This window comes from Dromiciops gliroides, chromosome 3 (assembly GCF_019393635.1).
Source record: "Dromiciops gliroides isolate mDroGli1 chromosome 3, mDroGli1.pri, whole genome shotgun sequence".
In the NCBI taxonomy this organism is placed as follows: Eukaryota; Metazoa; Chordata; class Mammalia; order Microbiotheria; family Microbiotheriidae; genus Dromiciops; species Dromiciops gliroides.
Window position 1 is genome coordinate 503,588,447 of NC_057863.1, and position 15,699 is coordinate 503,604,145.

A 15,699-nucleotide genomic window follows, 5' to 3' on the forward strand; every position below is an offset into this window, starting at 1 on the left:
ACCAATTACAGTTACAGTTCTACCAATTAGCACTATTTACTTTACTTCTGCTTAGTTCCCACATGCCAGCTACACCTTAGTTTATGGTCTGTAATAAAAATCGTGTCTCCGAATAGTCAGCTTACTCCTCTCACATATCAAAACCCCAGTCCCTGTCATGATTAATTGCAGTCAGATAAGGGAGTGATTTCTGCCTCCCTCTTTCTTTGACATTCCTCAGACTTGTACTCCTTCCCCTTCTCTCCTTTGTTCTTGGACATGTCTCCATACATGGATTATGAGCTGGGTATGCATCTTGGGTGAGACAGGATTGGATTTTAAATTGTGAGCTCATCTACCCTAGGTGTACGTGGGGACAGTCCTTTTCAAGATTACTATAAAAACCTAGAGGATTGGGCCTATCTTTGCAAGACTTTAATGTGTAATTGGGTTTTGCCCATCTTCATGAGGATGTAATAAATCTGTCTCTGCTTGACCTGGTGGTCTCCTCGAGTTATTTGGGTAAACTGAGGCAGTTTGTCCCAAACAAGTGACTTTCCCAGGGTTACACAGCTAGTAAGTGTCGGAGAAATTATTATTAATAACCAATGATTTGGGGAGATCCACATTTCCCCCTCTTTTCTAAAGTCCTCATTTTGAGGCTCAGTCTCTGAAGGACATTGCTGATAATAAGATTGAATTAACTTTGTCCTGAATCTTATTCAGATCCCACCCAGGTGGGAAAACCCATAGCCCTCTACACAGATATTGGTAGGGATAAATTCTTTGATTACATTGCCCAAGGCTGGGCAATTTAGAAGTAAATGACAGAACCAGAGTTACATTCCCCCAGACCCTCATTAGAATAGGTCTACCTCTCATTGTGATATATTCATTCTCTTTCATTAATTGCTAATCAGAATTTATTGCCATCCTCAGGAACACCCACTCTTCCAATGGCATATAAACTTGTGAACCCGTTGCCATAATTGATCTTTGGCATTTGATAGTGTCACTTATGCATTTTATTGGTAACATGCTAACATTATTAATAAAATGATTAATTACCCAGAAACTATGCCTCCTGAACTTTTTGAACCTCATAGGATTTAAAACCTCTTACTCCTAATTCCCAGGCCAGAGCTATTTCAGCCACAATGTTTGCTTTTTGTTCTCCATAAGCAGCAAAAACAAATTTGCACATTGGCCACATCCAAAAAATGTGTGCCTCATTCTGCATCTTGAGTCTATCACCTCGCTATCAGGAGGTTAGTAAGAGGAGGAATTCTCTGGAATCATGCTTGGTTGCTGCATTAGTCATAGTTCTTAAGTGCTTCCAAAGTCATCTGTATTTACAATGTTATTGCTATTGCATAAATTATTCTCCTGGTCCTACTCAGTTCACTCTGCAACACAGGTCTCCCCAGCTTTCTCTGAAATTGTTCTTTCCAAGATTGTTTAGGGTGCAATAATATTCCATTGTTTTTATATTCCATTGAATTTATATGGTTCAGCCATTCCCCAACTAATGAGTATCCTCTTAGTTTCCAATTGTTTGCTACCACAAAAAGAACTGCTATAAATCTTTTTGTACATATGGATCCTTTTCCTCTTTCTTTGATCTCTTTGGGGAGTAGGACTAGTAGGGATATCACTGGGCCAAGGGGCATAGTTCCAAATTGATTTTCAGAATGACTGAACCATTTCCCAGCTCCACAATGCATATGTGCCAATAGCACAGATATTTTCAAAAGAAGAATTGAAAATTATAAATGATCACACAAAAACATGTTTCAAATCTTTGATAGGAAGAGAAATGCAAATTAAAATAACTCTGATGTTTTACCTTGTACCATGCAAATTGGTAAAGATGACAAAAGATGGAAACAGTCATTTCAGAGCCCCAGGGGAAGACAGTCACAGCAATTGCTGTTAGTGAAGCCCAACTCCTCTGTATTTCAATTTGGAATTATGCAATAAAAGTGACTGAACTGTCCATACCCTTTGGCCTCTTGATCCTACTAATGGGTATGTACCCCCAAGTAAGTTTAAGCAAAAGAAAAGGTCAATAAAGAAAGAAAAGAACAGGGCAGCTAGGTGGTGCAGTGAATAGAGCACTGGCCCTGGAGTCAGGAGTACCTGAGTTCAAATCCGGCCTCAGACACTTAATACTTACTAGCTGTGTGACCATAGGCAAGTCACTTAACCCCAATTGCCTCACTAAAAAAAAAAGAAAGAAAGAAAAGAAAGAAAAGAAAGGATGCCAAAATATTCATTGCAGCATTCTTTGCTATCACAAAGCAAACTAGAAGCAAAAGGGGTAGCTATTAATCAGAGCATGGTTGAAAAACTATGGTATATTAATATAACAAAAATACTATTGTGCAGTAAAAAAATGACAAGTATGAGGGATTTAGAAAAAATGGAATTATTTCTATAAGTATATGTAAAGAGAGGTAAGCAGAACCTAGATAACATACACAGTGACTACAACAATATAAATGAAAATATCACAAAAACTTTTGAAGAACAAATACTTAAGCATATCTCATCCCTCGCAGCTGAGAGGTGAGATGCCACCAGAATGTTGTGGTTTAGTCATTTCAGTGTCTGATTCCTCAGGACACTCTTCATGGTTTTCTTGACAAAGATACTGGAGTGGTTCACCATTTCCTTCTCCAGATAATTTTACAGATAAGGAACTGAGGGAAATGGTGACTTGCCCAGGGTCACACAGCTAGCAAGTGTCTGAGACCAATTTGAACTCAGGAAAATGAATCTTCCTGACTTCAAGACCAATACTTTATTTACCGCACCACTAGCTGCCCAATAGAATAGAATATTGTATTGATATGTGTCTGGTCTAACTCAGAGGTTTTCTCTTTGAGAAGCTAAACTGAAGGACAGACACACCTAAAAAGTAGGGGGAGGTAAGCAGTGTTGCCTGGGACAAAGATAACTCCAGAAGTCAGGACCACCACCCCTCATTTAAGCCTCTCCCACCCCACCAGGAGATAAGCCTATTGGGCATGACTGCTACCTGAGCTGTATGAGGGGACAGAGATACCACCATTGCTCATCCAAACCTTTCCCATCCCATTCCTCATTCAAGCTTTCACCACCCCCTAAGGTAAGTTTCCATTGTCAGGAGGTCACCCCATCTGTCCTCTATAAAAGCTTTGGCCTTTCTTCCATTTGAGGAGGAGAATGTTTCTAAGCCATCTCCTCCCCCTTGAAGGGAAGTCTGATTTCCCTCTCCATCACTCTCTCTAGTGCCCCAATAAAAGACCATTTTATTTTAATTGGAGGGGCAGCTAGATGGTGCAGTGGTTAAAGCATTGGCCCTGGATTCAGGAGGACCTGAGTTCAAACCTGACCTCAGACACTTAACACTTACTAGCTGTGTGACCCTGGGCAAGTCACTTAACCCCCATTGCCTCACTAAAAAAAAAAAATATTCTAATTGGATTGTGTTCAAGAGGTGTAATTCTTTAAAGAAGAATACCTAAGGACCACCTGTTTCCTGTGACAGTATATTCAATAATCTTTATCAAGTGCCTATTGCCTATATGTCAGGCACTATGCTAAGAGATAGAGATACCAATTAGAAAAAAACCAAAGAAGGTTGCTGCCCTCAAGGAATTTATTATCTAATGGGGGAAGACAACACACAAAAAAACTGGAAGTGCCACAGGAGAGAGGTGGTGGTCCTTAGGTATTCCTCAGTAAAGAATGACAGTCTCTCAGACAGTCCCATTAGAATTAAAGTGGTCAGGGCAGCTAGGTGGCACAGTGGATAGAGCACCGGCCCTGGATTCAGGAGGACCTGAGTTCAAATCCGACCTCAGACACTTAACACTTACTAGCTGTGTGACCCTGGGCAAGTCACTTAACCCCAATTGCCTCATCAATAAACAAACAAAAACAAAAAAACAAACAAACAAAAAAGAATTAAAGTGGTCTTTTATTTGGCATTAGGGAAAGTGACCAAGTGGGAAGTTAAAGACTTCACCCCTGGGGAGGAGGGTTTAGAAATATTCTCTTAATCCTAGAACAGAGGGAAGGCAAAATTTTTTATGGATAGATGGGGTGGCCACTTGAAAACTGAGAAGTTCCCTTTTGGGGTGGGGTGGGGAGAGCTGGGTTGCTTGTCATCTTCCTGAGAGTCAAGGGGGATTTTTTTGAAATGATGGTCCTGACCTTTTGAGGTTATCTTTGTTTCAGTCAGGTAGTAGTCAATGCCTAATCGATTTTCCCCGCTATAGAATTTTTCCTCCCCTTACTTCTTAGGTATGACAGTCCTGATATCTAGTTGGTCAATCTAAACTTTAATAGTCCCTTGATTCCTCAATATGTCTGTCCTGTAATCTGGTCATCCTTGGTTTTACTTCTCACAAGAAAAACTTCTGATTTATTCTAAGCCCATGTCAGGAAGGTGGTGTTGGGGGCAAGGAACACCATGGGGTGCCTACACATCTTATTTTGTGCAGTTGTAACTAGGGAGAGCTGCAGATTGAGAGTGGAGGGAGCTGGATGTCCAATTTCTGCCCCCTATAAGGGAAAGCTTTGGAAGGAATTTAGTACTAAACACTCTAGCACTCAGATCAGGGAGAAGAGGATGCATAAGGAGGATATAATTCCAGGCTTGAATTAACATTACAGTGATTGATGAGATTAAAAGTGATCAATTTATCTCAGGAGTGGCATCTTGTTCCTTGGAGTGGAAACTAGACAGAGCTGTAGTTGGAGAATGGAGTGAGTTGTAAATCCAGATTCCACCATGTACTTTGTCCCTGTATTGGCTGCTTTCCTTTGATTGTTTTATATTACAAAGGATCATTGAATCTGGATGAAGGTGTTGGAAATGATGTAAAAGTGCAGGACAAAGCCTCCTTCAGACTTTGTGGCCAACTTTATTCTTTGTGTGTTGTATGCTTGCGAAACCTGGAGAGTATACCAGCTCCATGCCAAGAAACTGAATCCCTTCTGTTTGAATTGTTTTAGGAAGATTCTAAAGATCACCTGACAGGATAAGGTACCAGACACAGAGGTCCTCTCTTGAACTAAACTCCCAAGCATTCAAACTTTACTGCAGAGAGCACAACTCTGATGGGCTGGCCATATTGTTTGAATACCAAATGTACATTTGCCTAAAGGACTATTTCATGGAGAACTCACACAGGACAAGTGCTCACATGGTGGTCAGAGGAAGTGATATAAAGACACTCTCAAGGTCTCTCAAGAACTTTGGAATCGATTGCATGACATGACACTGGCACAGGACCGCCCAGTATGGTGTGTCTTTGTCAGAGAACATGCTATGCTCTATGAGCAAAGCAGAATTGAAGTAGCTCAAAAGAAACTTGAGATGTGCAAATTTAGAAAGTCCACACCAGATGTTCACATGACCTATTTGTGCCTGACCTTTGTGGAGCATTCTGAGCTCATATTGTTCTGATCAGCCACAGCTGGACACCTTGTAACTTGACTCTAACATGTTGATGTCATTTTGTTCTTCTTCCAGAAGGACTTTTGAACAGTCCATCTGAATGTCAATGAAACACATTAAGCCCTTTCTAGTATCTAACATTATGCCAATATCAATGGGAATAAAGGTATAAAAATGGCAGTCCCTGCCCTCAAGAAGCTTATATTCTATTGGGGAGACAACACATATAGTAGAGTTGATGTGGGTGGAATTGGGGACAAATTGATCATGAGTCGTCCCAAAAGAATTACAAGACTCAGTGACTCAGTTTCCCAAGTTTTATTGCAATACTGTGAGTGACCATCAGAGTAATGGGGAGGAAAGGGTTTTTTGGTTTGGGAAGTCACAGGGATGATGAGAAGAGCTATAGAGCAATAGTAATTTTGATTTTAGTATAGTTCTCAAAGCAGGAGGGTGGGAGCGGGGAAGAGGAGATGCAAGGCAAAACATGGTTGTAGTAAAGAAGCATGGTCACAGGGTACGAGTTTGAATTGAGTGCTGTAGCTTCTTTTGAGGATAATCTGAATGTTTTGCAGTCAGAAAAATAGAGAAGAACAATTGGCAAATTGCCTCTCTCCTCCCACTCAATTGTATGGAAAAACAGGAGAATTGAAGGGCACCTGAGCTTTGGAATTGTGGTGCTGGAGACTTTTAAGAGTTCTTGAACAGCAAGGAGGTCAAATCAGTCAATATGTAAAGAAATTAATTCAGACTATTCACTGGAAAGTCAGCTACTAAAGCAGAAGCTTAAATATTAATACTTAAATACTTTGTGTACTTAATGGACATAATGAGAAGACAGGACTCATTGCAACAGACCCTGATGTTGGGAAATATTGAAGACAAAAGAAAAAGGGGCCAACAGAAGATGAGATGGATAGACAGTGTCAGGGAAGCAATGAACATGAGCTTGGACAGACTTTAGGAGATAAAGGAGGATTGAAGGGTCTGCCATGCTATGGTCCATGGGGTGATGAACAAAACAACAACAACAACAACAAACAACAAGAGTTGGAGGTATCTGGGTGGTTCAGTGGATAGAGCTCTGTGCCTAGAATAAGAAAGACCTAAAAAAAAAAAAAAAAAAAAAGAAAGACCTGAGTTCAAATGTGGCCTCAGACACTTCCTAGCTGTGTGCCCCTGGTCAAGTCACTTAACCCTTTTTGCCTAAATCTATTGGAGAATGAAATGGCAAACCACTCTAGTATCATTGCCAAGAAAACCAGTATTGATTGTATTGGACAGTATTGATGTACTATGGTCTACAGGGTCACACTTTCAACCCAGCTTGGACTCATTTACATTTTGAGGGGTGGGCTTCACCTGCCAAGCACAGCTCACTAGTGCCAAGGTATGAGCGATCTCCTTTCCTCCTCCATTTCCCATTTCTCCACTGCCACTACCAGGACCTGAGTGCCACCCCTACCCAGTATGTGTACTTTAGTTGTTGCATGTGAGCAGTTGCTATTTCTGGCAGGGAGCATGCCTGGCACTTCTTCTGGGGTCCACTCTCAATGGAACTGTCTTTCACCCCTCACTGGAAGTCCTAGAACCAACTGAATAACAACTACAAAGGAAAACAAAAGGGACCATTTCATGGAGAGGAGAGAGCTAGAGCCAAGACTTTGCTGCTTAGGAGACTGCAGGCCTTAGAAATGAGATTCTGAAGGAGCAGAATAGGAGACCATTGTTCGTCCTAGGGTACACATTCCAGTCTGGTCTGAAAGTTTATGGCATTGTACTAGGCCAAGATCTCTGCTGAGCCAGAGCCTAGAGACGGTGGAGACCACATCCTAACATTGAATCAATGTTCCCCAGGAAAGGCATCATAGCCATCTAGAATCAGTGTGAAGACATCAAGAGAAAAGAAATTGGAATCCTGCAGTATTAGAGTTCAAGCAGTACCTGCTCTGTGCCAGGGACTGTGTTAAGTTCTGGGGATACAAAAAAAAAAAAGGCAATAGATGGTACTTTCCCCTAAGGAGCTTCCAATCTAATGGGATAGGCAACAAGCAAACAAATATATACAAACAAGCTATGTAACAGGAAAAATAGGAAGTAAATAAGAGACAGGAGGTAATAGAATGAAGAGGGGTTGGGTAAGGCTTCCTGTACATGAGATTTTAGTTGGGACTTAAAGGAATCTAGGGAAGCCAGTAGAATAACTAAAGTAAAGCTAAATTCACTAGTGATGGTTTGTGAGCTATAAATTAGGAATATGGACCTACAAAGTACTGTGAACCTGGGCTTCAGATAATCTCAGGGACCTGACCTGTGAATGTAAATTGGGAGTGGCAGGTACCCCAGAGGGGACCTTACAAATGAACAATTCTTTAAAGAAGAAATTAGAATGGGGCGGCTAGGTGGTGCAGTGGATAGAGCACTGGCCCTGGAGTCAGGAGGACCTGAGTTCAAATCTGACCTCAGATACTTAACACTTACTAGCTGTGTGACCCTGGGCAAGTCACTTAACCCCAATTGCCTCACTAAAAAAAAAGAAGAAGAAATTAGAGTATAAATAGAGAAATTTGAATACTTAAAACAAAACAATTAAAGAATTTTTTTTTTTTGCTGGGCAATGGGGGTTAAGTGACTTGCCCAGGGTCACACAGCTAGTAAGTATCTAGCATCTGAGGCCGGATTTGAACTCGGGTACTCCTGAATCCAGGGTCAGTGCTCTATCCACTGCGCCACCTAGCTGCCCCAAGGAAGAATTTTTAAATGGTGGTTCTCTGATGGTTCTGACTGTTGCTCCTAAAGTATCTACTAATACTCCTCTTTACACCCATCTTGTGGCACTTCAGGGGCCACTTCCCAATACATCAGAGGGCTGCCCAGAGGCCACAGAGAGGTTAGGGAGGGAGGGGATTCCTTGACCCATGATTGGTTCCTGGCACTTCTCCAGCTCTGGGATGAGGTTACTAGGGGTGGTGAAGTATGCCTTCCTGAGGTGTCTGGAAATTGTTCTTTCACTCCAAGTTTTTGCCCTTATAATTTTCTTAAGGCCCTCAGAGCCCAGACTAGCTGGGCTAGGAAAATCAGGTTGGAAAAAAAAAACCCAAAGCAAAACAAAACACAAGAAATGTAACAGTACCCTGAAAGAGTAACCAAATATGAAAGAGAAAGAAAACCAGAAATCTCAGTCTTTCCCTTTCTGAAGGACTGAGTCTTGGATCTGAACTATCTGGTCCATGTGGTGGGTTATGCAACATTGTTACAATTTGCAGTGGGTCTCTCAATGTAAAGATGTGAAGATTAGCAGCCTAGGGAATATTAAGGCCATAGTTCATTTGATGACTTTCACCATAGTCACTGATCTTCATTGTTAAGGGTTAAAATTCTAGCTAAACTGTCTAAAATATCTAATGAGTGGTCGCCAATAAATTATAAGCTTTAGCAAGAGTTAGACTTTTAAGCATTTATTAAGGAGAATAAGAATTTCGGTAAAGAGAGAGAAAGGCCTAGATTCCTATCTATTAAAGGGAGAGCACATTTCTAGCTCCGCTCTCCACCAGAGTCCAAAGGAAAGAGCCCCCGAGTCAGCGCCAGTCTCTTCCTTCCTCCTCCCACTAGTCCGCGTCACTTCCTCCCGCCAAAGAAAAGACTCCTGGTCTTGCCCTCAAAGACCTTCGCTTCATGGGCAGAACTCTTCTACAGTAAGTATCCAGCAGGTGGCGTCATTCCAATCATTACATCATCATGGGTCAGGGTCATCTGTGGGGAGGTCATTACTTGCATGCCACCTGCTCATGTGCCATGGTCAATACTGAGAACTGCTGTGTACTACCATGACCTCAGTGTTCCATGGTCCACAAGCCAAGACCTAACTACATCATGATGGGAAGGAGAGAGAGTGATGTGTGGAACTCTAAATTTTTACTCTTTTAGAGGTGTCTGCTGAGGGACTGTACTCTTGCTTCCATGGGGACTGGGTAGACAGCTTCACCTCTTTCCTATTCCCAGAAAGCAATTGATCTCCAAAGTCTCCTTGAGGAGGAGTTGTTCAGTGGCTATGGCATACCATGTTGGCAGCAATGTAGACAGACTCTATCCATTCCAGGTTATAGTAAGCAAAGGGCTCTGCTGGGCCTGCCTTTGATGCTACTCATGCCAGTACTTCATTCCCTGGAGTAGGCATAGGTGTCATTGTCCATTCAGCTGTTGTTGGAGCCCATGATTCTGCCCACTGTCCTGGGGTCCCAAGCACAGCTCACTAGTGCCAAGGTATGAGCGATCTCCTTTCCTCCTCCACTTCCCATTTCTCCACTGCCACTACCAGGACCTGAGTGCCACCCCTACCCAGTATGTGTACTTTAGTTGTCGCATGTGAGCAGTTGCTATTTCTGGCAGGGAGCATGCCTGGCGCTTCTTCTGGGGTCCACTCTCAATGGAACTATCTTTCACCCCTCACTGGAAATCCTAGAAAGAGAGTTACAGTTCATAGGAGTTCTTTTGAACAGTGTGGAAGTGCCCCTGAGATTAATATGTCAGTTTTCTATGAGTTGCCTTACCAGGCAGATGCACTGAGCACAAAGCAATAAGCCTGTTTGCCGAAAGGAGTCAATAAGGAACCTTCAGTAAGCCAAAGTCTTCCTCACTCCCAGATGCCTTTGCTGGTGTTTGCTGGCTGAACTTGCTGAGCTGTGGGCCCCCAAACTGGCCCAAAACAGCTTTGTGGGCAATTGTTCTTACAAAACATCCTGCTTCTAGGTCCACCTGTTCTGGGAAAGATTATTCATTCTTTTTCCCAACCCCTCCCTGAACTTCCTCTTTGTGATTTTCAAGTATAAATCTCCCCTGCCTCTGCTGGACTATGGGATACTTTGTACCTTGTGGTGGGAGGGGGAGGGGGGAAGGGGCTTGGCACTAGTATCTGATTTTCCTCCTAATAAAACTTTTCTACTTTCAACCCAGTTTGGACTCCTTTACATTTTGAGGGGTGGGCTTCACCTGCCTGACAACAGATCCAGGATCTCTTGTCTTTAGCAAATCAACTTAATTACATTTGTCATATTTATTCATATCCAAAGTCTTTGGGCTCCTGCCTGGTTCCCTCCCACTCCCAACCCATCACAGGTGCTGTATTCCCATTCTTGGTTTATACTGTTTTCCCTTCCCCCTACCCTCCACCCTCCCATCTCCATCTCTGCTGAAGGTAGCACAACACAACTCTCTCGGGCCCACCACCCTTTTCCCAAGTCATTGGTTGGGGACCATTAGACTTGCCATGGCTCTTCCAGGTTCACTGGACCTTATCATCTGCCCTGCAGTTTGCCTGCCAGACCCTAGGTACTTTGGGGTCTTTCTAGACCTTATTAGTGTTGTCTCCTCTAACTAGAATGTGAGCTCCTTGAGAGCAGGTACTTTCTAGTGTTTCTATTTGTAAGCACTTAATAACTATTAACATCTAATCTTCTATTTCATTCCATTGATGGCTCTGATGCCTGTAGAATAAAGTTGAAAATCCTTGTGCCAGTATTCAGAGCCCTTCACAATGTGGTTCTAATTTATCTCCCTGCACAGTGATGAAATGATATAGCACCGTCATGTAACCTTAGGCACTGGGGAAATTGGGTAGGGGGATAGCTCCCACCTTCTAGCGCTTCTCTCCTGTTCTCCCAGACTGCAGAGCTGATGCATGAAAGAACCTCTTCCCCTCCTCCCCTTTTTTAGTCCTGTCTCCCAGATGTGAAGAGGTGTGGGGTGGGGAAAAACCACCGGGTGAAGCTACTTCTTGACAAGTTTTTTTTTCAAAACTCCTTTATGGTTATTTTACTGTGTTTTAATCATTTTGTCACTAAAAAGTCAAGAAATCATCTCTATTGGTAGGGAGTGATGGTGATGGTGAGAAGACCGGTGAGGGACTGAGTAAACAAGATTTCTATAGTTCTTACATTTTAGCATGATCTTCTGGGTTCCGCCGCACCCCAATTCTCCAATTTTGAATATGGCCAACACCCCTCCAGATCAGAGTTTGTAGCATGAGAGCCCTCTAGTGGGCAATAGAGATCCTGAAATTCAGTATGTCTGTTCACACTTCTGTTGACTGAATTATGACAAAGCTCCTTGAAGGATGGTAGTTTGAGGCTAGTTGCCCAATTCTATTCTATACTCCCTAGTTGGCTACTTCATTTATAGCTTGTTTTCCTATAGACTAAAGAAATTATGGAAACAACACCGGTGTGGGTAGCTTTTTCTTCTGCAGTGCTGGAGACACCCATCCTGCCCATGCTACCTGTTACAATAGTAAAAACTCACCTTTCTCTAAAGCCGTAAGGTGTAGGAAGCATTTTCTTGACAAACAACCCTTTATCTCACATTACACTGCTACACATTCACGAAGTATAGGGCATTGACAAACTGAATTTCTCGCTCTCCCCTATTTACATTCCCTCCTTCCCACTCTCCATGACTTTTTTCAATAATTATTATTATTATTATTATCATCATCATTATTATAGCTAACATTTCTATAATGCTTGCTATATTCTAGGCACTTAGTGCTTTTACAAATACCTCATTTGATCCTCACAGCAACCATGTAAGGCAGGTGGTGTTATTATTTCCATTTTACAGATGAGGAAACTGAGACAAACAGGTTAAATAACTTGCCTAGGGCACACAGCTAAGAAGTCTCTGGGACCAGATTTAAATTCAAGAATTCCTGACTCCAGGCCCAGCTCTATTCACTGAACCACCTAGCTGCTCCAGCAATACCCCAAGTCTGGAAGTGCCTTCTCTAACTTTAATCTCTGTCTTTTGAACTCCTGCTCATCCTTCAAGAACAAGCTTGAATATTGCTTCCTCCATAAAGATTTTCCTGGGGCAGCTAGGTGGCACAGTAGATAGAGCAACGGCCTTGGATTCAGGAGTACCTGAGTTCAAATCCGGCCTCAGACACTTAACACTTACTAGCTGTGTGACCCTGGGCAAGTCACTTAACCCCAATTGCCTCTCAAACAAAAAAGATTTTCCTGACCCTGTCAGGATAAATGATCTTTCCTTTCTGAGACCACTAGTAGCTTATACCTGTGTTATTTGCATTATATTTATTTGTGTATGTTTTCTCTCCTCTTGTAGACTGCTATCACTTTGAGAGCTGGAGCCTCTCATTTATCTTTGTATCTGGTGTATTACTCTGCACCTAGTAGGTATTTAAGTAAACTTTTACTGAATTGAATTGGGCTTTGGTTTTAGAGAGCAAAAACTGTAGCCTTAAAAGGAACTTTGCTTATGTAGCTCCTATCCATCCCACAAATCAGATAATTTGACACCTGGAACCTGAGAGAAATGAGTCCAACTTTTTCATTTTATACATGGGGAAACTGAGGCTCAGAGGAGTTAGGAGACTTGTCCACAGTCACACAACTAACACTCTAAGCCTGATCCTCCTACTGACATTGCATCAGTCATCCTATGGGATGTACATTGTTCTAATCCACAGCCTTCCCCCTTAGGTAAATTGGACAAGATGAGACTTTTCCCTAACTGATGATGCATTTGTTGGTTAGTTTCCTAGGGGATAGTCAGTTGAATTCTATCCCTCATTGTAGCTCTAGAGTGGGAAATCTGTCTAATTATCTATGATACTTATTATAAGGTCCTTAACAAATGCTGTAAAAATAATTACTCATCACCCACCTTACTTACATCCTGGTATCCAGAATAAGTTAGGTGAACAATTCCAAAGGACTCATGTTGAAACATGCCACCCACCTCAAGTTAGAGTGCTATAAACTCAAGATTGTTTGTTGTTTATCCTTCCTTCTTGAAGAGAACCAATGGCATTAGGAGGATGATGTCTTGACTTGCAAGTGAACTGGATTTAAGTAAGGCAGAGCTGTGCAAAGTCATCAGTTTCACTTGGTCCTACAGAGTTATCAAGTTCAGTGGCAAGACACAAGTCAAGATGATTGTTAAAAGCTAGGTAAGAACTGAGACAAAAGATGGCTTAGTTTGCCTTCCCCAAAGAGTCAATCTGGGAGGGGAAGACCCTCAGAATTTCTAGCCAGAACAGAAAACAGGTGTTACTTGCACTCACTCTAAGCCATCAAAACCCAAACAATGAGCTGGGACCTATTATTGGCCAGTGAAAGAGTGATTTGGGTTTAGAGGCATAGTCAAGTAGCTACATTTGAGTCACAATGGGCTTTTTCAAAGCCTTTTTTTTCAGAGCTGTGTTTCAAGAAATCATAAATGAAATTACATGAGACAAAAGAGTTCATTGTCCTCACTTTTTGAAAAAGAAGATAGAATAAATAAATAGGGAAGGAAAAAAATCTACCCCTCAAACCCCAAGATACCATGTAAATTATGTGATCAAAAACTATATTCCTTTGGACAGAGCACCGACATGTAAGGGTATGACTCCCCATGTGGACAGAGAGGAGGAGGAGGAGGAAGAGGAGAAGGAAGAAAAAGAAACATTGCCCAACAGGAACTGACTAGTTGGGTCCCCATGGGACAGTTACTACTACTCACAGATTGTTGTTTATACTTCATTCTCAAAGATGACCAATGACATCACAAGGATGATATCTTGACTTGCAAGTGAATTGGAGTTAAGGGAAGCAGAGCTGTGCAAAGTCATCAGTCTCACTCTCTCAAGAGTCATCAGAGTCCAGTGGCAAGACATAAATCAAAATGACTGGTGATGGTTCAGTATGGACTTGAGTGCAAATGTATGAAGCATAGTATCTTTCATTTTTCTTTTTTTGGGGAGGGGGGAACCTAGATAACGTGGGAATTTGTTTTGCTTGACTATACATATTTGTGATAGTCTTTGTTTTTCTTGCCTTCTCAATGGGAAGGGGAGGTGGGAGAAAGAAAATTCAGAACTAAAAAGAAAACAAAATTGAATTTAGAAATAAAAAAAGTTTAAAACCCAGAATAGGCTATGTGAGGATACATAGGAGATGAGAGGTCAGATGAGTAAAATCAAGCTACATATAAGTGGTTTTTTTCAGTTAACATTTTTGTTTAAAGTTTTGAGTTTCAAATTCTATCATTCCCTCTTTTCCTCCCTCTCCTCTCCCTGATGTGGTAAACAATCAGATATAGGTTATACATATACAATTATGTAAAGTATTTCCATATTACTAATTTTGTATAAGAAGACTAGAATAAAAGGGAAAGGGGGGGCAGCTAGGTGGTACAGTGGATAGAGCAATAGCCCTGGATTCAGGAGGACCTGAATTCAAATCCAACCTCAGACACTTGACACTAGCTGTGTGACCCTGGGCAAGTCACTTAACGCTCATTACCCTGAAAAAATAAGAAAAAAAAGGGAAAAAAGAAGGAAAGAAAGTGAAAAATAGCATGCTTCAGTCTGTGTTTAATCAATACCAATTCTTTCTCTTAAGGCAGATAATATGCTTCATTATTAGTCCTTTGGGATTGTCTTGAACCATTGTATTGCTGAGAATAGCTAAGTTATTCACAGTTCTTCATTAAACAATATTGCTGTTACAGTGTACAATGTTCTCCTGGTTCTGTTCACTAAACATCAGATCATGTAATTCTTTCCAAATTTTTCTGAAATCATCCTGCTTGTCATTTCTTATAGCACAATAATATTCAATTCCAATCATATAACACAGCTTGTTTAGACATTCCCCAATTGATGGGCAACCCTTTGATTTCCAGTTCTTGATCACCACAAAGAGTGGCTATAAATATTTTTATACAAAATAGGTCCTTCTCTCTCTCTCTCTCTCTCTCTCTCTCTCTCTTTCTCTGATATCTTCGGGATATAAACCTAGAAGTGGTATTGCTGGATCAAATGGTATGCAGTTTTATAGCCCTTTGGACATAATTCCAAATTGCCCTCCAGAATGGTTTGATCAGTTCACAACTGCACCAACATTGGATTAGCACCTTAGTTTTCTCACATCCCCTCCAACATCCAACATTTTCCTTTTTTGTCATATTAGCTACTCTGATAGGTGTGAGGTAGTATCTCAGAGTTGTTTTAATTTGCATTTCTCTGATCAATAGTGATTTAGAGCATATTATCATATGATTATAGATAACTTTGATTTCTTTGCCTAAAAACTGTCTATTCATATTATTTGACCATTTATCAATTAGGGAATGACTTGTATTTTTACAAATTTCACTCAGTTCTCTACATATTTAAGAGACGAAGCCTTTATCAGAGATACTTGTTACAAAAATTCTTTCTCAGTTTTCGGCTTTCCTTATAAGCTTGGTTGCATTGGTTTTGTTTGTAC